This window comes from Canis lupus, chromosome 8, assembly GCF_011100685.1.
Source record: "Canis lupus familiaris isolate Mischka breed German Shepherd chromosome 8, alternate assembly UU_Cfam_GSD_1.0, whole genome shotgun sequence".
In the NCBI taxonomy this organism is placed as follows: domain Eukaryota; kingdom Metazoa; phylum Chordata; class Mammalia; order Carnivora; family Canidae; genus Canis; species Canis lupus.
The window spans coordinates 55,725,021-55,749,414 of NC_049229.1; the positions used below are offsets into that span (position 1 = coordinate 55,725,021).

General features: G+C 33.9%; 1 long non-coding RNA gene across 1 annotated transcript; it reads left to right on the forward strand.

The window, feature by feature from the left end:
* The first annotated feature begins 1,168 nt into the window (after positions 1-1,168).
* On the forward strand, positions 1,169-18,004 carry LOC111097126. The gene is made up of 3 exons (XR_005362921.1): positions 1,169-1,301; positions 2,315-2,385; positions 17,947-18,004. It is a non-coding gene; the product is annotated as an uncharacterized LOC111097126 (long non-coding RNA).
* Positions 18,005-24,394: the final 6,390 nt, after the last annotated feature.

Sequence of the window (24,394 nt, forward strand, 5' to 3'; positions counted from 1 at the left end):
TGAGTTCATAGTTCTTTAAATATTGTTTCTTCAATATTTTGAAACTATTTTTAAAACTCTGATTTGTATTTTTTAAAACTCTGATTTGATGTGGATTTATCTTATTGTCTTGAACTTCCATGCTTCATAAGCTCCTATCATACTTTCCACGTTGTTTTCTTTCTTCCTGAAATCTGTTATATTCTTTAAATTTAAATCCCATTTCATTAATCATTTTAATGTAATCAATACTTATTCTGTTTCCCATCCACTTTCATATATATGTTTGTACATATATTTATATTTCTGCTTTATTTAGGAATTTAGAATCAAATTTATTTTCCATTTTTTATTTTAAAATCTAGATATTTTTATTTCTTAGATGTTCACACCTCATTTCTGTAAATATATTCACCCTATTACTTTAAATCTTCTCATAATTAAAATATCATAAACATTTTAACTAAAATTCTGATATCAATTTTGTTTTATTAGCTGCAAATCATGTTGCCTTATTTCCTTAGCTGATTTGTGATTTTTGACTATGAGGTCATATTTTTTACAGAACAGAAATATGGCACACATATGCTAAAGTTGAGTTACTCTGAACAAGATTTTTTGCTATCATTTGACTGTCTGGAGACATTACAAATCTAGAATCATTTTAAATTAAATTATTTGGTTAAATTTTTCCAAATGACATGGATTACTCAAATTTGGGTTATAAACCTGCGTGAGAGTCAGATTGTTAAAAAAAAGAGAAAAGGAACTTTAAGATACTATCCCTTACCTTTAGGCAAATTTACATACATAGCTAAATATGTTTTCACATTCCCTATAATATTTGAAAGGGAGAATTCCTTTCTGATGAGAAAACCACTAGTTTGAGTTGCTGCCTAGGTATTTTACAGCATGAGAACTCTGCTCACACCCAGAGTCTGGACTTTTAGATAAGGCCCTGAGTTTAGGATTCCTGTCATAAATTCCCACTTTGCTTTCCCCAGGGCACTTTTTAAAATAACCACTTAGTGTTGAGCCTGCAAAAAGTTACTGACCTCCGCCACAACCACCTTTTAATAGGTATTTGCTATCCTGCTCTCTCTCCTGCTCACTGTGATCTGGGACAGAGGGCTGTCCTTCCTCCACCTCATTGCACCCCTTCTCCACCCCCAGTCTATTTCTAGGATCTGTAAGTAATACATCTTGTGGCTTCACTTCTTTTATGTGAGTGTACTGACACAGAACTTTCAATCAAAATGACTCTGAGCTTTCACTTCCCCAGAGGGCTCTTGTATGCTGAAGGAACTACCTGCTGAGTCCAGGTAGGTGGCTTGTACCTCCTTATTCAGTAGGTCATAATTGCATGTTTTTAATTTACAACACCAACTATGGGCCCCTCAACACAGCTGTGCATTGAGAAATTTAATTTTTTCTAGAAAATTGAGTTTATTTTAACATCACATAGTATAGTACAGTAATAATTTACCATAGGTGATTGTTCAAATCCTGCAGGGACCATTTGAATAGCAAAAAGGGGGCAGGAGAGACATGGTTAACAGGCAATAGAGGGGATAACATAGTCAGGAAAAGCAGGGCCCAGCTAATTGCCATGTTTTCCTTGAACTTTTGATCATATGGGCATAGTATTGTTAGATTTCCAGTTATAATGAAGAAGCTAGAATTATAGATTTTAATATATTGAGAGCATGTTAAAAATGAAATAATAGAATTTTATAAGCAAAAGTGATGGTGTAAGGACCTCTAAGAATTTGACCCTGTAAAAAAATAATGAAAAAAGTCCAAAATTGTCAGAATTAACTTTTTCAGAACTCTGAAAATTAATAAGAAATTACAGCAACATTTAAAAAAAATTCCTGAATATTGATATTAACACTGAGATTTATGGTATTTTTAACTTGCTCTAGTTCTGTTCCCTGCTCTCCAGTCCAGGAATGGACTTGCAAAGTAGTAATCAACATTCCTGGTTCCAAAGGAACAGAATGGAGCTTCAGCTTTCTCAAAAATTCTTATTCTGAAAAAAAAAAAAAAAAAAAAAAAAAAGGGCATATTTGACTTGTGTGGAAATATCCCACTTAAACAACTTTTTATTAGACTTCACTCAAACTCATGCAGTACTAAATAAAATCTTCTTCTGGGGTGCATTTGTTGAAGATATTTGTGGGGGAGTGTTTTAATGTTACAAATGCACAGATAAAGGTTAGAAATTGGCCCAATTGCTCAAAAGCATAAAAGAAAAAGATGAAGAATAAGATGTTGCCATAACAAAATACTATAGACTGGATGTGGTTAAATAACAGAAGTTTATTTCTTACAGTTCTAGAGACTTGAAGACTGAGATCTGGGTGCTGGTTTCTGGTGAGAGCCTCTCTTCCTGGCTTGCAGAAGGTAACCTATTGTGTCCTCACATAGGAGGGAGAGATATAGAAATTTTTCTTTCTCTTCCGCTTACAAGGTCAAAGTCCTATCAAATTAGAGTCCTACATTTCTGACCTCATTTAATCTTAATTACCTCCCAAAGACCCTCTCTCCAGACATACTCACACAGGGGTTTAGGACTTTAACATATGAGTTTTTTTGGAACACAATTCAATCCATAGCAATCATCATAGAACCTTTGAAAAACTCTGACATGTATCTGGGAGCTTAAAATGCCATGTATATTTGTGGAGCTGTGTATATGCTTAAGGAATACCTGAAAAAGCCCTAACCATTCACTTTCAAATGATCTTGAAACTCTGCATGGCAGGAATTAAAAAGCCAAGGAAGTGTGGTAAATGGCCTTACTGAGCATTGAAAATGTGCCATAGCATGCACATCTCACAAAGATGGAGAGGCTTACGGATTTCAGATATTTAAGGAAATCTCTGTTTAATTATTAGCTGATCCCTAAGCTAACCATGCAGAAACCTCAGTGGCCATGCATGACAAGGAACACATAGTTTCTTGAATTAGTCCTAAAAGTTACTAAAAAGAACAACTACAATAAGCAGTCACAAAAACAAACCCTGAGGGGATAGGGAAGAATAAATAGAAACTTGCCCTGAGGAAGTCATGGTGGAATAGCTAGACAAAGACTTTAGTCAGCTATTTAAAAAAGTATGTTTAAAGAGCTAAATGCAGCCATGTCTAAACAACTAAAATATAAGACACACAATAATTAAAATTAAAAAAATCACTATAGCAATCAACAGTAGACTTGAGTACAGGAGAAGGAGCAGCAAACTAAAAGCCAAGTCAACTGACAGTAAAGGATAGCAATACATTGGTCAAAAGTTAGTTCTTTGTAAATATCCACAAAATTGGCCAATTTTATTTAGACTGACCAAGAAAAAATAGAGAAGATTCAAACTATGAAAATTAAAAATGCAAGCGACAGCATCAATATCCACCACACAAAAATTAAAACAACAAAAGGACTTTAGGTGTGTACCATGAACACTTATAGGACAACAAATGAAATACCTTCTTAAAATGAGCAAACTCCTAGAAAGACACTGACTACCAATGAGTTAAAAAGAAATAGAAAATCTGGATAGATTCATAACAAGTAAAGAAACTGCATTAGTGATTTATAAACATCAGAACACCCCTCCCACCACCATCATCACCAAAAGCTCAGGAGAGGCTTCACTTGTGAATTCTATTAACATTTAAAGAAGAATTTGCACCAATCCTTTACAAACTCTTTTAAAAAATGGAAGAGAATAATTCCTAACTCATCTCATGAGACCAGTATAACCATGATACCAAAACTCAATAATGATATTATATGAAAAGAAGCTGCAGAACAATATAACTTATGAATATAAGTGCAAAACTTTTTGACCAAATACTAGCAAATTAAATCCAACCGCATATAAAAAGGATTGTATACCATGCCCAAATGGGATGTATTTCAGAAATATAAGGCTGGGACAATATATAAAAATTAATAGATAGTCTATAATGTAACGAGCTATGTTAAAATAAAGAACAAAAAGAAAGACACTTGACCATTTCAATAGATGCATAAAACTCATTTGAAAAACATAAACATTCAGGACACCTGGGTGGTTCAGTGGTTGAGTGTCTGCCTTAGGCTCAGGGCGTGATCCTGGAGTTCCAAGATTGAGTCCTGCATTGGGTTCCCTGCATGGAGCCTGCTTCTCCGTCTGCCTATGTCTCTGCCCCTCTCTTTCTGTGTGTCTCATGAATAAATAAATAAAATCTTTAAAAAAAAACAACATCCTATCATGATAAAAACACTCAGCAAATTTAAAATAGAGGTTAAATTCTGCTACATGATAAAGGGCACTAATGGTTAACCCACTGGCAACATCATATTTAATGATTAAAAACTGAAAACCCTCCTCCTCTGTGGCTATACAGTCATAATGAACAGCTAAATATAGAATTAAGAAAATAATTTCATTCAGCATATTATCAAAGATAATAAAAATACTTAGGAATCAATTTATCCTAAGTGTAAGATGCGTACTATAAAATATACAGAATATTGTTGAGCTAAAGAAGATCAAAATAAATAGAAAGACATCTGTGTTTTGGGATTGGAAGATTTAATACACAATATATGGATATATTGTCCAAATTGATATATATATTCAACATAATTTCTATCAAAATTGTAATGACTTTTGTAGAAAAAATATATAAGCTGATTTTAAAATTCATATGGATTAGTAAGTTTCCCAGGATAGTTGAAACAATCTTGAAAAAAAAAAAAAAACAAATATAGAGAACTTAAAATACCCTATTTCAAAGTTTACCACAAAACCATGGTTATTGAGACATGTGGTATTGCCATAATATGCACATACAGAACAATACAATTAAATCGGGAACCTAGAAATAGACACATGTATCTGTGGACATTTGATTTTAGAAAAGTGTGCCAAGAACATTCCACAGGGAAAGAAAAGTCTTTTCATCGTTGATTTGCTACAAATAAAGGATTATTAGAAATCTACATGTAAAGATTAACCTTGGGTCCCTATTTCACATAGTGGATACAAATTAACTCAATATGGATGAGGGCTAAATGAAGCAGTTAAAACTATAAAACTCATGGAAGAAAATATAAGATAAGTCATCTGTGACTTTAGGATAGACAATAGATTTTTAGATATGATACCAAAAATATAAGGAAAATAGAAAGAAATGTATAAATTCAACTTTATCATAGTACAATTTTTTTTGTGTGTGTCCAAAGATACTATCAGGAAAGTGAAAAGAAAACTAGAGAATAAAAACAAAACAAAACAAAAAAAACAAAACAAAACGACTAAAATCTTATGTCTGATAAGCATCTAGGATCCGGGATATATAAAGAACCCTTAGAATTCAACCATAGAAATACAAAACAATCCAATTTAAAAACGAGCAAAGTATTTGAATAGCTATTTTTCCAAAGAAATATATGAATGATCAATAAGTGCATGAAAAGGTATTTAAAAATCATTAACCATTAGGGAAACGTAAATCAAAGTCACTATGAGATACCACTTCACATCTGCCAGGGTAGATATAATCAATGAAACAAGATAACATCTATTTAATTTTACTCTTTAACAAACCTGGAATGTTGGTACTATTTTTACTTTAATTCCAAAAGCAAGGAATCACCCTTTTTTTCCTGTTACTGTCCATCTTGTGTCCTGTCTCTATGCTCATAAATATATGATGATATTTAATAAACATTTACTTTTTTTTTTTTTTTTGCTTTTTTTTTAAAGATTGATTTATTTATTTCAGACAGAGAGTGTGCAGGGGGCAGGAGTAGAGGGAGGGAGAGTCATAAGTAGACTCCCTGCCCCGGGTGGGGCTGGATCTCAGGATCCTGAGATCATTACCTGAGTCCAAACCAAGAGTTGGACACCTCACTGACGGTGCCATGGAGGTGTCCCTACATATTTTTTTTATTCTTTAATTGCTGCTTCTTCTATTCTGTGTCAGGTGAATTACAAATCTTAAAAATGAACTGGTGTGTCATTCTTCTCTTGAGTATGTACTTACTATTATAGACCCATTTGATCTTTCATCTACTTTTCATAGCACTGTGTTGATGGATTTTTTTAAAAAAAATATTTGATACATCATATTATTATTACAGAGGTATACAACTTTTTCTGAAATTAGTGATTTATTAAGTGTAGGGATCTATTATTCTTTCTTTTCTTCCTTTCTCTTTTTTTCTTTATTTTTTAACATTTATGGTACATTTATTATATCTCATCAATATATAATAGTTCTCATCTCAAGGTCGATGTCTATAAAATATATTGAGTACATTTTTAAAAATGAGATTTGATGAGAGTTTATTTCTTGCTCAAAGTCACAAAGCTAGTATGTAAAATTGAAATTGATTCAAATATTTTATAGTTGAGTACTGTATTAAAATATAGTGTTTATTATTACATTTCAGTGATTTTTCTAACATTTATATAGATGTTTAAGATTTAACACTACTCAAAATAAGAGTAGGTTGCTATTTTTTTAAAGATTTTATTTATTTATTGGAGAGAGAGAGAATAAGCCAAGGGGAGTGGCAAAGGGAGAGATAGAAGGAAAGCAGACTCCCCATTGAGCAGGGAACCTGTCATAGGCCTGGATCCCAGGACCTCAGGATCAAAACTCCAACTGAAAGCAGATGCTTAACTGACTGAGCGATCCAGGTACCCCAGAAGGTTGCTATTTTAATAAAATATCAAAATATATGTGTATATGTATATCTTAAATATATATACTTATATATATACACACACACATGCATGAGGTGTGTTCTTATACGTTTATGTATTTACATATATACTTTTTTGTTTTATGGGATTCAAGTTAGATTACATACTTTAGATCTGGAAGTAGAATAAAATAGTGAGTTTTCTTTTGTACACTATCCAATTAATATGCGATGTGGTCCTGAGAGACAAGAACAATATATTTTTTTCTTTTATCTTTTGCTTCTTTTGATAATTTCTTTTGCCTCTCAAGTCCAGGGCAGTAACTGTGGACAGCAGAAAGTGTTGGGAGATTTATAGGCCTCCCCTTCATCAGCCTCAGGATAAGTGATAATTGTTTACTGATACTTCTAAGATATCCAGTGTTTATATTTCTACAATGTCTACTATTAATTTTCACAAATGTTTACTGAATGTCCACTTTTTGATTGAGGTAACAGAGCTACTTTCTTGAATAGAGCCTATCTGCAGTTCCACTTAAGTAATTTCAAGAAAACAATAGAACTTTCTAGAGGCTTTGAAGGAGAATCCATCCCTTGCCTTTTATAGGTTGTATGAGCCATCTCTATTCCTTGACTTAGGGCCCCTTTCTCCATATTCAAAGCCAGCCTGGGAGTATATTTAAGCCTCTCTTTCTGACTCTCAGTCTCCTACCACTTTCTTTTAAGGACTTTGGGGAGGGGTCTACAGAACAACCCAGAGTGGGATGCCTGGTGGCTCAGTGGTTGAGCATTTGCCTTCACCTCAGGGCATGATCCCGGTGTCCTGGGATTGAGTCCCACATCGGGGTCCCTGCAGGAAGCCTGCTTCTCCCTCTGCCTGTGTCTCTGCCTCTCTCTCTCTCTCTCTCTCTCTCTCATAAATAAATAAATAGAATCTTGAAAAAAAAAAAAAAAAAACAACCCCAGAGTAATCTCACTATATGAAGAGCCTTACATTAATTATACTGTAATTCTTTGGTATACCAGGTAATGTATTCACAGGTTTAGGAGATTATAATATTGACATTGTGAGGAGCTATTATTTCCTGCTGCCCTACCCATTTTTATCCTTGGCCATTTTCTTCACAAGACTGAACCAGTAATCACCAAGAGTACCAATATTCACAAATTCCTTTTTCTTGATACCATAGAAAAGATGTTATTTCTTTACTTCCATCTAAAGGAAGGACTCAGTTTCCGCAGTTTGAGCCTCTTACTCCCCAAATAAGGGGCTGCTGATCTTCAGAATAAAGAAGACATGCATCACAGAAACAGGTGTCATTCTCTAAATCTCCAGAAGTGGAACATCATGTTAGATCTTACTGAGACTAAATCTATCAAAAAGTATAAATATTGTTCCAGCTAAGGGCAATATTTTTGTAGGGGAAAACTTCTAGTTACTGAACTCATATAAATCTGGCTTAAATGGTGCTCTAATAGAAGCACACCATTGTAGAAGTGTATCTTTCAATCACAATTGGACTAATCATATGAATTATGTAAATATAATCTGTCTCATTAAATGCATCAATGTTGTGTTATAGATATTCTATTAGTCACTTGGCAGAGGAGGCATTTAAGATACAGAGATGTCAAGTAACAGTATTAATTTGCCAAATAAATTGTGAAACTACGATTTTAATTCAACTGTGTAGGATTCCAATATGTCAAGCATCCTTATTGTGCCACATGCTCTGACATACTACTGAGAGATGATATTTGAAATCTATTGGGTGATAACCACTGTAATTTGTATTTTTTTTTCTGAAAATACATATCGTGGCAAGAATTATGAACCCTGAGTTATATTTTCAAATTTTGACTGCCTCCAGTTATTTTCCCCTGTTTTTGAAATAGAAAGCAAATAAATAGCTCTCTAGACTTATTTTGCAGATCTAATGAGATGAGTGAACCCTTTGTGAAACACAGAGCACATAGATCTGCTCTTTTTCTCCTTTGCCATCAAGAATACCACTGGGACCACAGACTGAAGACCAACCACATTGAAGACCAATTTTAGATCTTTACCACACACCTGAAGTAGTATCATGTTTTTAAAAATGTTGTGCCAATCTGAGATTGAGCATATGAGTGCACAAAGCCAACTTATTCACTGGGTATTTTGGTGCACAAAATAGCCTTTCCAGTCTTTAGAGTAAAACTTTTGCCTGGAGCTGTCGTTAATAATATATTAAGCATTAAATGTATGAGCATAGTACAAGCACATTAGTATTTTTTAACTGCCCTGAATTCCATACTCTTATGTACCTGCACTCGTTTCCTTTTCAAAGAAATATAACTTATTTAAATGCAGAATTTTTTATTCTCTTTGTTGTGTGTACACTTCCACATGATCTATATTTTGTGACAATATTTTTAATTGGCAGTATCTCAATAGCTAATACTTTTTAAGAAAGATTTTATTTATTTATTCATGAGAGATGCAGAGAGAGCCAGAGACATAGGCAGAGGGAGAAGCAGGCTCCTCGAGGAGAGCCCGATATGGTACTCTGTGTCCCAGGACTCCGGGATCACACCCTGAGCTGAAGGCAGACATTCAACCACTGAACCACCCAGGCGCCCCTCAATAGCTAATACTTTTATAAACTCTCTTCATCCTCAACTTGTAAGAGCTTCTTAAACTGTTATAAATTGAAAAATTATGTATCTGGAAGTTAAATCTAAAACAGTCAGAGCCCTGTGGATAGTGGCATGGTTAAAAGTGGATGGCATGAAAAATAATGTAAGTTGCATTGTGAACTGGTTCATATTTGATAGGGGGCAATTTCAAGAAGGATCTTTTCTTTTTTCCATCAAGTCACACTCAATACACTAGATGTTGTTCACTAAAATCTCAATTGGATGCAAAGGCTGAGTACTGTGGGGCTCCCCAGATCAATTATGTGTAGGTCGATCACTGAGCAACCATCAATAAAGTAATCAAAGCTGAACTATATTCCACTTACAGCTCTTTGTTTCCAACACTCCAAGAAGTGACTGTAATTGTTATTCCCTTTAGCTCTGCCACTCCGAAGACTAACAGAGGAACAGAACTTCAGGAGGAAATGTCCTCCTCATTGGATGAACTGGGGGACGGGAGCTTGAGACTTAGAGGAGCAAGATTTAGGGAAATCTAATCTGATCAATCCTTTACTTAATACACACTAATATTCAAAAGTTATACTGTTACCCTCTCTGACGAAGGCCAGAATGTTTGCAGCTAGTCACTCAAATTCAAAAGGTATCATGGAATGGGGTGACTATCCCAAAAATTCTTCACCCTAATTTAAACCATGGGTAGATTTGGTATTAATATTTAAGAGGACTGTAATGATGTGGTGTATAGACCCTGAGAGGACTCCCACAATGACTTTTGACTCCCTGGTGTCTAGGAACTTGTGTAATCTCTTTACTTGGGAATGTGGCCAGGAAGTTGCTTCCAAGCAACAGAATATGTGGCAAAGGTGATGGAATGTCACCCCTGTTATTATTTTGGATTCTGTAAGACTCTTAGCATAGAGACTCTCTTCTGCTGGTCTCAGAGGAGCAAGCAGTCATGTTGTGAGCTGTCTATGGAGAGGGACACGCGGCAAGGAACAGAGGCAGCAGAGAAGAGCTAGCAGCTAGCAAAAATGTGGAGACTCTAGTCCCATAATTGCGAGGGGATAAATTTTGCTGACAACTTGAGGGAACTAGGAAGCAGGCTTTCCCAACTGAGCCTCTAGGTGAGTATGGAGCCCAGCTAACACCTTGACTGCAGCTTTGTGAGGATTTTGACGTAAATTGTACCTGAACTCCTGACTCATGGAAAATGTGAAAAATAACTGTGGTTGGTTTGAGCCTCTAAGCTTGTGGTAGTTTTGTTTTTTACATGTCCTTGAAAATGCCTACGATTTAAAGAAATCATTTCTGCATATATGGTTGTTGGCAAATATTTCTTTTTTTTATTTTTATTTATTATTATTTTATTTTATTTTATTTTATTTTTTTTATTTATTTATGATAGTCACAGAGAGAGAGAGAGAGGCAGAGACACAGGCAGAGGGAGAAGCAGGCTCCATGCACCGGGAGCCTGATGTGGGATTCGATCCCGGGTCTCCAGGATCGCGCCCTGGGCCAAAGGCAGGCGCCAAACCGCTGCGCCACCCAGGGATCCCCGCAAATATTTCTTATAAAATAATGTTGCAACATTATAAGCAGATATTTATGAATGATAAATTTGCTTAATGAAAGTTCCTTTTGAAGTGAATTAATTTTTTAACTGAGAGGGCAGGCATTGCACAGTGCTTAAGAACATGAGCTCTGGCTTCCTGGGATCAAACCCCACCTCTTCAACTTTCTAGCTGTGTTATTGTGAGAAATTCATGAAAGCTAAGCCTCAGTGTCTCATTTGAAAACTGGAGAATAATTGTATATATCACACAGGCTCACTATGAACATTGAATGAGTAAAAATGATGTCCTTTGTATTTGTTAAAGTATGGAAATCGAGATTTTGGTGTTTCCAGTACCATTGTCCTGATGTGTTATTTCTGCCAAAATCATTAATCTTCTAAAAGGAAATAAATAGCTGCACCCATTATATCTAGAATTAATGTCAGGAATAGAATAGGCTGTGGAATAATGAAAATTTGTAGATGTCCACAATTGAAAGAAAATAAATTCAGCAAGAGAGGAAAAAGAACATTAAAAATCGCCAAATTGCCATAGATTCATAACACAACTTACAGTAGATTGCAGATGTCAGAGAAAAGATATCATGTGGGACTTCACTTTTATTTTATTTATTTTTTTTACTTTTTGAAGATTTTATTTATTTATGAGAGACAGAGAGAGAGAGAAAGAGAAAGAAAGAGTCAGAGACACAGGCAGAGGGAGAAGCAGGCTCCATGCAGGGAGCTGGATGTGGGACTCGATCCTGAGTCTCCAGGATCATACCCTTGGCTGAAGGTAGAGTTAAACTGCTGAGCCACCCAGGTTGCCCATGACTTCACTTTTAAAGAAAATTCGTTACCTATAGGTAAAGCAAAGTTTCAATAGTAAAACTTTTGGTCAAAAAAAAAAAAAAAAGCTTTAAAAGAATGGAAACTTTACTTAATAAAGATATGCAAACATGACAGAGGAAGATTAGTAAAGGAGTAATTATGCTGCTAGCAAACTATAAGGGGATTCTTTAAAGCTAAAGTCATAAAATCCATTAAGGGAAGAATGACGAAGAGCTCATCTAGGCATATATGTCATAAAAGTAGGACAAGAGACCATCCTCATGTGTTCCTGCCTGGAGAATTACTAGCAATTTCTTTGCGATGTCGTATCAATGGTACAAACTAAGTTTACCGGCATTTTGCATTTCTAATTTTTAGTACACTTTGAATAAATAGTCTATAAATAAATCTATCCAACATGTAATCTGATTCTGGCAAATATATTTTAATGGATTCTTAGTCAACTCCTGTAATTTATCCCTGAAATCATGTTGTTTAATGGATTAGCTCATGGTTAATTTTCCTTATTTTTTCTCTCAGACTTGAACATTTTACTCAAGGTCCTTGTGCCCCAAATGAGGCTATGTATCTGGCAAAGTGTCCTTGATTTATGTAGACATTATGTTTAGTCACTTTTTCAATGACTACATTTGATTTAATTACATGTTAAATGATTATATTCAGTAGATAAAATAAATGGAAAATCAGGATCCTCTGAGTCAAATTTTCTTTTTCTTTTGAGTGAAGACATATCCTTAGTGTCCTACCATGAGGATTAAACAGTTATTTAAAAAATCAACCTCAGAAGAACACTTGGTGAAAAATAAAGCAAACTTCAACCCACTTGATATTACCAAGAGACAAAGTTAGATGATGAGCAGGAAAGGGGATACTTACCATAATTTGAAAGAAGCTTCACAATTTTGAAATTTTTAAAGCTTACTTTATATTGTTGTAATAAATCACAAGAATATAACTAACAAATCTCGTAAGGATGACCTTTTTTAAGGATTTGTAAATATCACTCTATTTTTCTCTGTCACTTTTCTTTAATTTGGAAAGATAGAGCATAAATATTGCTCAGATGTTGAATCAACTAGTCATTAGTATTTTGAGTACCAGTGGCTTTTCCTCTTGAATAGCCAACACTTTCTAATAATTTTATATAATATCAGTTAAATACTTCCAAATGTAATAACATTACATTTGTTTTTTCAAATTTGTATAGTGAGATTTTCATTATGAATGTAAAATCTGCCTACACATAGATCATGGCATATGTAATTGGTTTACTTATCTATGTGAGACCTCAGAAGCAATTTTCTGAAATACAGAAGAGTGGGCACAATTGTGTGTACACACCTGTACACATATTTTTATTTTTTATTTTTATTTTTATTTTTTTTTAATTTATTTTTTATTGGTGTTCAATTTACTATCATACAGAATAACACCCAGTGCCCGTCACCCATTCACTCCCACCCCCCGCCCTCCTCCCCTTCTACCACCCCTAGTTCATTTCCCAGAGTTAGCAGTCTTTACGTTCTGTCTCCCTTTCTGATATTTCCCACACATTTCTTCTCCCTTCCCTTATTTTCCCTTTCACTATTATTTATATTCCCCAAATGAATGAGAACATATAATGTTTGTCCTTCTCCGACTGACTTACTTCACTCAGCATAATACCCTCCAGTTCCATCCACGTTGAAGCAAATGGTGGGTATTTGTCATTTCTAACGGCTGAGTAATATTCCATTGTATACATAAACCACATCTTCTTTATCCATTCATCTTTCGTTGGACACCGAGGCTCCTTCCACAGTTTGGCTATCGTGGCCATTGCTGCTATAAACATCGGGGTGCAGGTGTCCCGGCGTTTCATTGCATTTGTATCTTTGGGGTAAATCCCCAGCAGTACAATTGCTGGGTCGTAGGGCAGGTATATTTTTAACTGTTTGAGGAACCTCCATACAGTTTTCCAGAGTGGCTGCACCAGTTCACATTCCCACCAACAGTGTAAGAGGGTTCCCTTTTCTCCGCATCCTCTCCAACATTTGTTGTTTCCTGCCTTGTTAATTTTCCCCATTCTCACTGGTGTGAGGTGGTATCTCATTGTAGTTTTGATTTGTGTGGAATCAGAAAAGACCCCGAATAGCCAGGGGAATTTTAAAAAAGAAAACCATATCTGGGGGCATCACAATGCCAGATTTCAGGTTGTATACAAAGCTGTGGTCATCAAGACAGTGTGGTACTGGCACAAAAACAGACACATAGATCAGTGGAACAGAATAGAGAATCCAGAAGTGGACCCTGAACTTTATGGTCAACTAATATTCGATAAAGGAGGAAAGACTATCCATTGGAAGAAAGACAGTCTCTTCAATAAATGGTGCTGGGAAAATTGGACATCCACATGCAGAAGAATGAAACTAGACCACTCTCTTTCACCATACACCAAGATAAACTCAAAATGGATGAAAGATCTAAATGTGAGACAAGATTCCATCAAAATCCTAGAGAAGAACACAGGCAACACCCTTTTTGAACTCGGCCATAGTAACTTCTTGCAAGATACATCCACAAAGGCAAAAGAAACAAAAGCAAAAATGAACTATTGGGACTTCATCAAGATAAGAAGCTTTTGCACAGCAAAGGATACAGTCAACAAAACTCAAAGACAACCTACAGAATGGGAGAAGATATTTGCAAATGACATATCAGATAAAGGGCTAGTTTCCAAGATCTATAAAGAACTTATTAAACTCAACACCAAAGAAACAAACAATCCAATCATGAAATGGGCAAAAGACATGAACAGAAATCTCACAGAGGAAGACATAGACATGGCCAACATGCATATGAGAAAATGTTCTGCATCACTTGCCATCAGGGATGTACACATATTTTTAAAAGGCTGCTTTTCACATTTCTTTTTTCTGTTTATATTTATCCTTCCCTAAAATTTTGTCTCAGTTAATGCTATTATTCCAATGTGAAATGTAGGCAATTCTACTTCTCAAACTGTATGAATATTAGAATTATAGTATTTCATGTGACTAAATTTTTTAAAAATACAGTAAATCTCAATGAATTATATTAAGTCTGGTCTACTTACCTCAGTGATTTTGCCAGATTGTAATATATACCATGAAGATGCAATAAAGTATTTTCCAGACAAGAACTTATAATGACATTTTAGAGATGATAGATAGATAGATAGATAGATAGATAGATAGATAGATACAGATGGAAAAATAGATAGATGTCTAACATTAATAAAATTTTTGTATTTTGTAAAAATCACATAAAGAAATCAAATTATTCCAAAGAAAAGAGACAAAATATTATGAAAGAAAAAATAGCTTTACCAGTGAAACAAATGCATATCTGGTGAGGGGAATGATTAGATTCAACATTTATTGAGCATCAATTATATGTCAGTATTTCTTTTAGGAAACTGTATGAGTATTGGAGATATTGCTACTTGAATATTAGGTGCATAGCTTCTTTGCTGTCTTTTTAAGTAGTCTCATTAATTTGCAGACATATTCAATAATAGGCATATTAAGGGTGCCTGTGTGGCTCAGTGGTTGAGTGTCTGCCTTTGGTTCAGGTAGCAATCCTGGAGTCCAGGGATCCAGTCCTGCATTGGGTTCCCCATAGGGAGCCTGCTTCTCCCTCTGCCCATGTCTCTGCCTCTCTCCATGTGTCTCTCATTAATAAATACATAAAATCTTTAAAAATAATAATAATAGGTTAAAAATGCTGAACCTAATTTATTCATTAATGTATTTATTCTCTAAATCCTACCAAGTGCTGACATTGTGTTATTCAATGAGTGAACAAGAGAAATATTTCTTGTTCCATTGGGCTTAAAATCTAATAAGGAATATTCTTGTGAATTTCTTAACATGTATTCATATATTCATTTAACAAATGTTTGTTAATCATTGAAGGAGAGGGACTTTTAATGCTGATAAATATTAACTGGCTTTAAAATATTTTCAATATGGACACCTATTACAAATCCTCACAATCGAAGTAGGAATTGTGTACAATTCTGTTGAGATATATATACATATATATATATATATATCCTTATAATATATATTATATATTCTATTAAAGTATTTTTCATTTTTCTTGAAGATATTTATTTTCTGGAGTGCATTTATGGCATTTTATGCACAATTAAACGGTGTTTCAACAAGAATGGGAACAGTAACTAGGGAAGACAGTATCAGCTCATCTGTTTATATGAACAGAAGATAGAAGGCCACGTGCAATCTATATGTTTTGCAGTATTTACCATGAAATTTGATTGTTGGGGTGCCTGACTGACTTAGTAGAGCATGCAACTCTTGGTCTTGGGGTTGTAAGTTTGAGCTCCAGGTTGAGTGTAGAGATTGCTTAATAAAATAAAATTAAAAAAAAAATTTTGATCATCACTTCACTGGGAAAAGTGATATAGAAAATACATATTACATCGTACATATTAAATTTGAAAGGACAAAAGGCAATTCACTTAAAGTGTGACATTACCATAGACCCCAAGACATAGACTGATGGCTCCTATAACACATCAAGAGTAATGACAAATCAGTTAGATTTATGTTGATGTTAGTAAATAATAATGGAAATATATGTTAATAAAAATAATATAGTTTCCTGAATTTTTAAAAAGAAACTAATTTTGCTTCAAGAAGTATACCATCTGAAAAAAAAAAGAAGTATATCATCTGTATGGATGGGAGGTCTTTGTCTATAAACTGTTTATTTATTCCATAATGCAAGGAAATTTTTTGAATGTATTCAATAATCTCAATCTGGCCAATTATTTTTCAACTAAATAGCTATATTTTTAACATCTAAAGGATTGATTCTTAGAAAGCTAATGGAATGCATGGCTGACTACATAATGAGTTCGCTAAAAATACATTATATATTGTGTTGATACTATTAATTGATTAATTATTTTCTTGATAAATTATTATTAACTGAAATTGGATTATTGCTATATATAACAGCGGTTGTCCCTTTTTTCCTTGCCACCTCATTTGATTGCTTTAAAATGTTTAACTCTTATATATAAGGCCATATAAGTGTTAGTTGTCTACTTTTATTTTTTATTTTTTAATTTATTTTTTCCTTTTTAAATTTTTTATTGATGTATAGTTGACAGTGTTATAGAAGTTTCATATTTGCAACACAATGAATCAACAATTCTACACATGCAATGCTCACTGTAATTGTAGTAACTTTCTGTCACCACACAACGTAATTACAATATTATTGACTGTATTCCCTATTCTGAACTTTTTGTAGCTATTAAATTTATGGTATAACTGGAAGTTTGGACCTCTTAATTCCCTTCATCTCTTTCATCCATTCTCCCACCCACCTTCCCTCTGGTAACCACCAGTTTGTTCTCTGTATTTGTGAATCTATTTCTGTTTTTGTTGGTTCATTTGTTTTGTGTTTTTAGGTTTTGCATACTAGAGAAATTATATGATATTTGTCTTTGTCTGACAGTTCCTGTAACATGATACCTTCCAGATGCATTCATGTTGTCACAATGGCAAGATCCTGTTCTTTATAATATCACAATGGAAAACAGTGTAGAGGTTCCTCAAAAAATTAAAAATAGAAATTTCACATAATCAAAGAGAATGAAAACACTAATTTGAAAAGATAATGCACCCCAATGTTTAGTTATTTTTTCAGTACACAAATAAATATTTAAGTTAATGTATGTGTAGGTATATATAATTGTCCCTTTATTCATTTATATGTAAATGTATGTTTATTTGTGCGTACATGTGGCCCTGTAGAAATGACACAGATTAAAAATTATAAAACCAGAGTTTTATTTGAAATAATGATGGTTTTATTTGCATTGATTGCAAGGTGTCTGCAACAATTGCTAACAAGAGCAAATCTATAGAAGATGTGGGAATATCAATATGCTATTTAGTCACAAATAATGAAGATATATATCCAAGGTCCATTGGTTTCTGAAAATTATTATTCAGGTCTCAGAGTGATTACAACTATAGTAAAATCAGTTTGGGTTAATGAGATAGAAATGACAGTATCAAAGGAAAGAAGATAATAAATTATAACATTCCTTCAAATATACTGTATTTTACAGTGGTATAAATACATTGTATTTTTCAAAGGTATATATAGTGATATCTATCTCTGTGTCTATTGATCTATCATCTCTCTCCCTATTTATATATTGAAGCTACTGGAGATGCTGGGTGGCTCAGAGGTTGAGTGGCTGCCTTCAGTTCAGGGCGTGATCCTGGACCCGAGATAGAGTCCCAAATCAGGCTCCCTGCATGGAGCCTGCTTCCCCCTCTGTCTTTGTCTCTGCCTCTCCGTGTCCCTAATGAATAAACAAATAAAATCTTACAAAAAAAATCTTGTATCTATTGTAATTTTTCCTGCATTATTTTTTCCTTTCCTAAACTGCCATTTAGTTGTCAGTATGATATTCTCAAAGTGAAGTGGAACTTTAAGAAAATACTTAGATAATTCAAGCAACAACATGAAAAATTCTTAGCTAATGAAGGAAGAGAAAGACAAAGGAAAATTGATGTGTTCAGAACCACTGACTCCCCAGTTTGATTTCTCTATTTCATGATTCAATAATTAGCAGCCATAGGCCATAGGCAATGAAGTTTATATACAATAATAGGCTGGGAAAGCTGATATTTTTTCCTGCAATTACATTGGCATCTTCAATGTAAAATATCTTGTTAAAAGATATGTAACAGCAACCATTTTAGCTATTAGTCCCCTATTATTTCTTACTTCTGAATTCACTGTACCGAATTTTTTAAGTTGATGCTTACACAATTATGAGTGAATTCTTTTAAGAAGATTGGCTTTAAATAAACTCTTCTGAGACATACTATTAATTTGAGAATACATTAAAATATAATATTCAAGCATGTAAACCATAGATTTGCATTTTTCCACCCACTTCTATGAAACTGACATTTACAATTCAGAACTTTCTCAAGGAATAATTAGGTTATTTTAGAATTTTAGCAGAACTTGGATTCAACTTTTAGGAACATAAATTTGAAATGTCTTGGTTCTAGAAATTCATGTTACATTGCCATCAGGAAATCAATTTGGACTATTTAGAAGCTCTGTTCTCATCTAAGTTACCCCTACTTCTCTCATTTTCTTCTGTTGAAGTATCCCAGTTTAAACTCTCTTTATAGGAAACTAGACATGAATAAAAGAATTGTTTTCTTTATTCTGTATGTGCTCCCTTTTAGAGGCGATAGGATTTCCTAGAAACTGAGTTTTAAATCAGATCACCTTAAGGCAAAGTGCTGAATGTACACTGGATGCTGTCTCTGTTTAGACATTTACATTTACTGAATCCATTACCTAAGGGGATGCAGGAAATGGGTAGTGAAGAGTAGGCCTCATTTAACAGTATAGATTTAGAATAGGTCTATTAGAGATACAACATATAGAGAATATGTAGAGGAATATTATATTTGCAACATTTTGGGGAAAAAACAGTCTGTACCCAAACTTTTTGTGATGAATTGAAAGAAAATGGGGGGAGAAAAGGAGCTAACCTTAGTTTCTTCCATGAACCCAGTAATGGGAAAAAGAGGGTGCAATGAATGTGCTACATTGTCCCCTTTTCTTTGGTGGGCTTTCATTGGAATTGTGGCTTTTTTTCTTTTAAATATTGATTTATTTAAAATTCTTTAGCTACATATGTATTACTATAGGATTGTAGTAGTGCCTTCCCCCACCCCCACCCCCACCCACAGAAGTTCTGCTAACAATAGTAGCTAAAAGTTTTGCTTATTCTACTGACAATATTTATGACTGGAATTTAAAAAGCATTTAGTATATTTTATTTACGATACTCTTGGCCGTGGAAATTCTCAAATTTTAAAATATTTTAAATGTTTTTTTTATTTTTATGTACATATGTACTACCTATGACCAGGAGTAATCTTAAGACACAGATGAATCCACTGGCTGTTTTTCTCAGGATCAACACTTCACGACATTATTAGCAGGCAAAACTCTTTTTTTTTTTTTTTTGTTAAGAATGTGTTTATTTGACACACAGAGAGAGAGAGAGCACAAACAGGGGGAGCAGCAGACAGAGGGAGAGGGAGAAACAAGCTCCCCACTAAGCAGGTAGCCTGGTATGGGGCTCAATCCCAGGACCCTGAGCCAAAGGACAATGCTTAACTGACTGAGTCACCCAGGCACCCATGTAAAAACTCTATCTTGAAGCAGTAGTATTTAACATTCTCATGTACTCCTTCCCAATGTCAAGGCAGTCACTTGTTTGGTGGTGATTGTGACTGCTATAACTTCCCAGCAAGTTCGTTAAGACGCCCTTAGACTAAAAGAGGACCTATACTGACATCTGTGAGATAATAAGGGCTTCAGTTGCTTATGCTTCAGGAAATTTTCATGCTAGATTTCTTATTTGGTGACTATTGGAGAATTGAGGGTTTGTCCATGTAATTGACAAGATTCTAATGTATTTTATAAGAAAACGATCAACTCTACATGTAAATCTCTCTGTTGCCCACACATGAGCTAATTCTCCTTAGAACAATGTCAAGTCTGGTTGAAAGCTGTTGATAACTGAATAAGAATATCATCTTCTTACCTTCAGGATCTGAAGTGGGATCTCTGGAACTTCATCCAATAATAATAAATATCTGCACGGCAAACACTTGTACCACAAATAAAGCTGTCTTTTTAGATAAATGAATAGAAACTTCTTTGTTGTTGTTAACTAGTTATGTTTCTCTATGTACAACTTCTGCTTTAATTTCCAGCAGTTATTAGCAAATTAAAAGCCAGACTGCTGATAACATTATATTTATTTGTCTAAGCTCTCTCGAATGCTTTTGAATGCAGTCATATATACATTTAAAAACATTTATATATATATATATATATATATATATATATATATATATATTTAAATATGCATGTGTGGTACTCTCTCTGAAACAGTCAATGTATGGTAATAATACACTCAATGTTGAAGGAAAATAAACCTACTGAGAAGAGTTCTTTTCTCCATATCTTTGAAAATGGATATATTAATCACTATAAGAATGAAAGTCATAGGGGAGGAAGGAGTAGTTTAGAAACTAAGATGGGAGATGACAGGAAATCATTAGAAAAATCAATATGTTTAAATGATGAAAGATCAAAGCATCATATTTCTAAGAAATGTACAAATATCAAATAGAGAAGTTTCATTTTCAAAAAGCAGTGTTATTCTACTCTGGGGGAAAACATAGGATCAGGGTATAAAACATGATAATAGGGGACCTAAAGTAAAATTTAGTGTTTTGCAGAGAGTGGAAATGGTACTGTGTTCCAGGAAAGAAAAAAAATTGTGATGGATTACAGCATTCCATTTGAGAGTACTGCTAATAGCAGTTCATTATAAATCTGTATGTGTGTGTGTGGTATACATTTATGCATGTGCTTATGCAGGAGAAAGAGATAGAAAGATATAAATATTTAGGTTTATACAACACTCCTAATTTTAAAAAATAAAGTTTAACATAATATATTCTAAACCAGTGATTCCAATTCCAGGAACTTACCCAAGAGAAATTAATAGAGATGTTCACAAAGTGATACATAGAGTAATCTTTATAATAGCTTACTTATAATAACTCTAACCTAGAAACAACCCAAATATCCACCAACATAAAAATGGATAAGTAAATTGTGGTATTTATTAGGATAAACATTAATTAATTTTGTTTGTTTTATTATGCATTTCACTGTAAACAAATATTAAATTCTAGTTAATAATATGAATGCTGAGGCATTTTGGAGTGAAGCATGTAGTTGTCTGAAACTTAATAAGACATATTAATAGTGGTACAGAGAAGGGTTTGTGTGCAATAAAACAAATATATGACAAAATGCTAACAATTATAGAATTTAAGTTGGAATACATATGGAATATTACTATGCACTTACTTTGAATTTTATCTATGTTTAAAATATTAAAGATAAAATGTGGGGGATAAATTAAAAGAAAGTAATAGCATAAAATAAATAATATCTTTTACTCTATATCTACATCTATATTTGTGTCTGTATATATCCAAAACATATAAAAACAATCTTAAAAACATTTTTTACAAATTAATTGATAATGAAAAAATATAAAGGCAATGAAACATTTTAAACTTTAGAAAAATATAATAAATTCTTAAGTATGTAGGGTTGAAGTGCATTTTTGTACACAACTTTCTTTAAAATGCTTGAGGTGGTACCTTCTGTGTGCTAGTCATCTTTACTAGTTATCTAAAGTGGAGCCTTGTGTTCATGGATCTCCTCTACTGGTTATCTACAATTGGGCATTCTGTGTGCCACTGTAGGGAACATCAGAACAAGCCTTCCTGCCTTCCAGTCAAGGCATGCATTAACCTCCATGGAGCCAGGACCATGTAGCCACAATGGAGGTCATGGTATGGGCATGAACAACTGGAGAACTAAAGGTGGAGTCAATGTTGTCACCACTCCCACTACATAGGGCCCTTTAAGTACTTACCAAAATAGAAATATGCTGGAAATGAAACAAGAGTATGTTACTCTACCCGGGTGAAGTTAAAATAAAAGCTAGCTATATTATATATATAGCCATATATAATGTTTTTGTATAAACATTGTATATGAAGTCATAAATATATATATATATATATATATACAAAATAAAAAAGAATATTTACATCTCTACTTATCACGTTCATTGTAAAAAAAAACAATGATTTAAATTAAAAATAATGGAATTAATGAAATAAATAGAGGAAGCATGTTTCTCAGGAGAAGCAAACATATGGATGGCATGACAGTCTCAGTGATGTTCATTTCTTGACCTTGCTTGTTTTAAAATGTATCTTCATTTTATTTTTTAATAATTCACTTAGCTATGTTCTTTTGATTTGTGGACTCTTCTGATAGTAATGCTATATCATATGAAATAATCCAAAGTTTGTCATTTTGATGTTTTCCCCTCAATAACTCTGCAGTCTTCTTCCCATCCCAGATTGATGAGATCAAAAAGAAAATCAGATCCCAACTCTGGTGTCATGTGATTTGGAGTGGGTGAATGCTGGCAGTGTGCCAGCCTGCCTCTTATTCACGATCACAAAGTGTGAAAAAGAGGGACAATCATAAGAGACATGTTTTTACATGCTGCCATGTAAAGACCAGGAAGAAACCCAAAATGTGGAGCAGTCCAGCCAGGGAAACAATGGGATACAAATCAGGATGGGGATAGACATAGGCTGAAGAGAAGTGGGACCAAGGAATTTTTTGAACTACAAAACCAGAGTATGAGAAAATGTGTTATTCTGTGGCATGATCTCAAGCTTGGAGATGCTGGGAGAACACTGGCCCCTTGTGAGGCAAAAATATTTATATTTGTATTCACCTTGCAGAAGGTCAACACTTCTGTAGTTGTGGTGGCTTTAATTGTGCTCCCAATTTGTTGTATTAGCTAATACCTGTCAAATCATGATTAATCTGGAACTTTGATTGTCTGTTTTATCTCCTCTCTCCCATTCCATTCTCTCCTCTAAGGAGTATCCTTCCCTATTCTCAAAACAATGTGTACCACATCAGTTCATGGCTAATAATCCTTGGTATGGTCTCATAGAAACTCATTATATCCATTTTCCTAGGATGAAAATTGGAACAATATTGGCTAAAACACATGCATAACAAGTTAGATGAATCAGAATACGTGTGAATTCCACCACCACCACCACCACCATCATTTTCATCATCTCAAAGACTTTTATAGTCCTGTTTGTAAACCAAACTCTGTTCTGAATGCTCAATTAATCCTTAGAAAAGGTCTATTAGGTGGGTACTATTATAAACCCCATTTATACAGAAGACACTCAGGCAAGAAATGTTAGCTTTCCCTGGTAACAGAGCCAATAAATGCTGACTTAATGTGAACCAAGGTAGCCTAGCTCAAAAATATGCTTTTAGCTATTGTACTACACTGTTTCTTTTAAATGTATAATATACGAATATACCCAAATATATGCATTTTTTTTCATCGACTGCTCTCTAACTTAACTTTTTTCAGTTAGGATCTCTGAGTTAATTTAATGCATCCTAACATTCAACTTTATCAATTAAAAAAAAAGAATCTTTGATTTTTATTGCACAGGCTTTTTTTTTTTTAACTAGAGAAAGATTATTAGAAAGTGACTAAATATTTACTGACGAGCTGTTTGCCTTTTACTCTTCAATCACATGGCAGTACGCAACTAGAAAGGCAAACGCCTGCATTCAAATACCTGTTCATTGACTTCCCAGTTGTATGAGATCATGCAAGTTATACAAACTTCCCTTCACTCTGATTTCCCCATGTGTAGAGTTAATATCATAATCCTTGTTCCAGAGGAAAGTATTTAAAAAATAACATAGGTAAAACACATAAAAGTCTTCATACAGTGGTTGGAAGAGAGAAAGAAACAGATCCAAAGGGAAAGAGAATTGTTAAAAGATACACTAAAGCATATTGAACATTTGAATTTATTTGAGCAAGAAAGAATTCAAGTTGGGGAGCATCCAATCTAGCGGGCAGAAAGGAGCTCGGAAAGGCTGTGCAAAAGGACTTTTATGTTTTTCATCTTTCT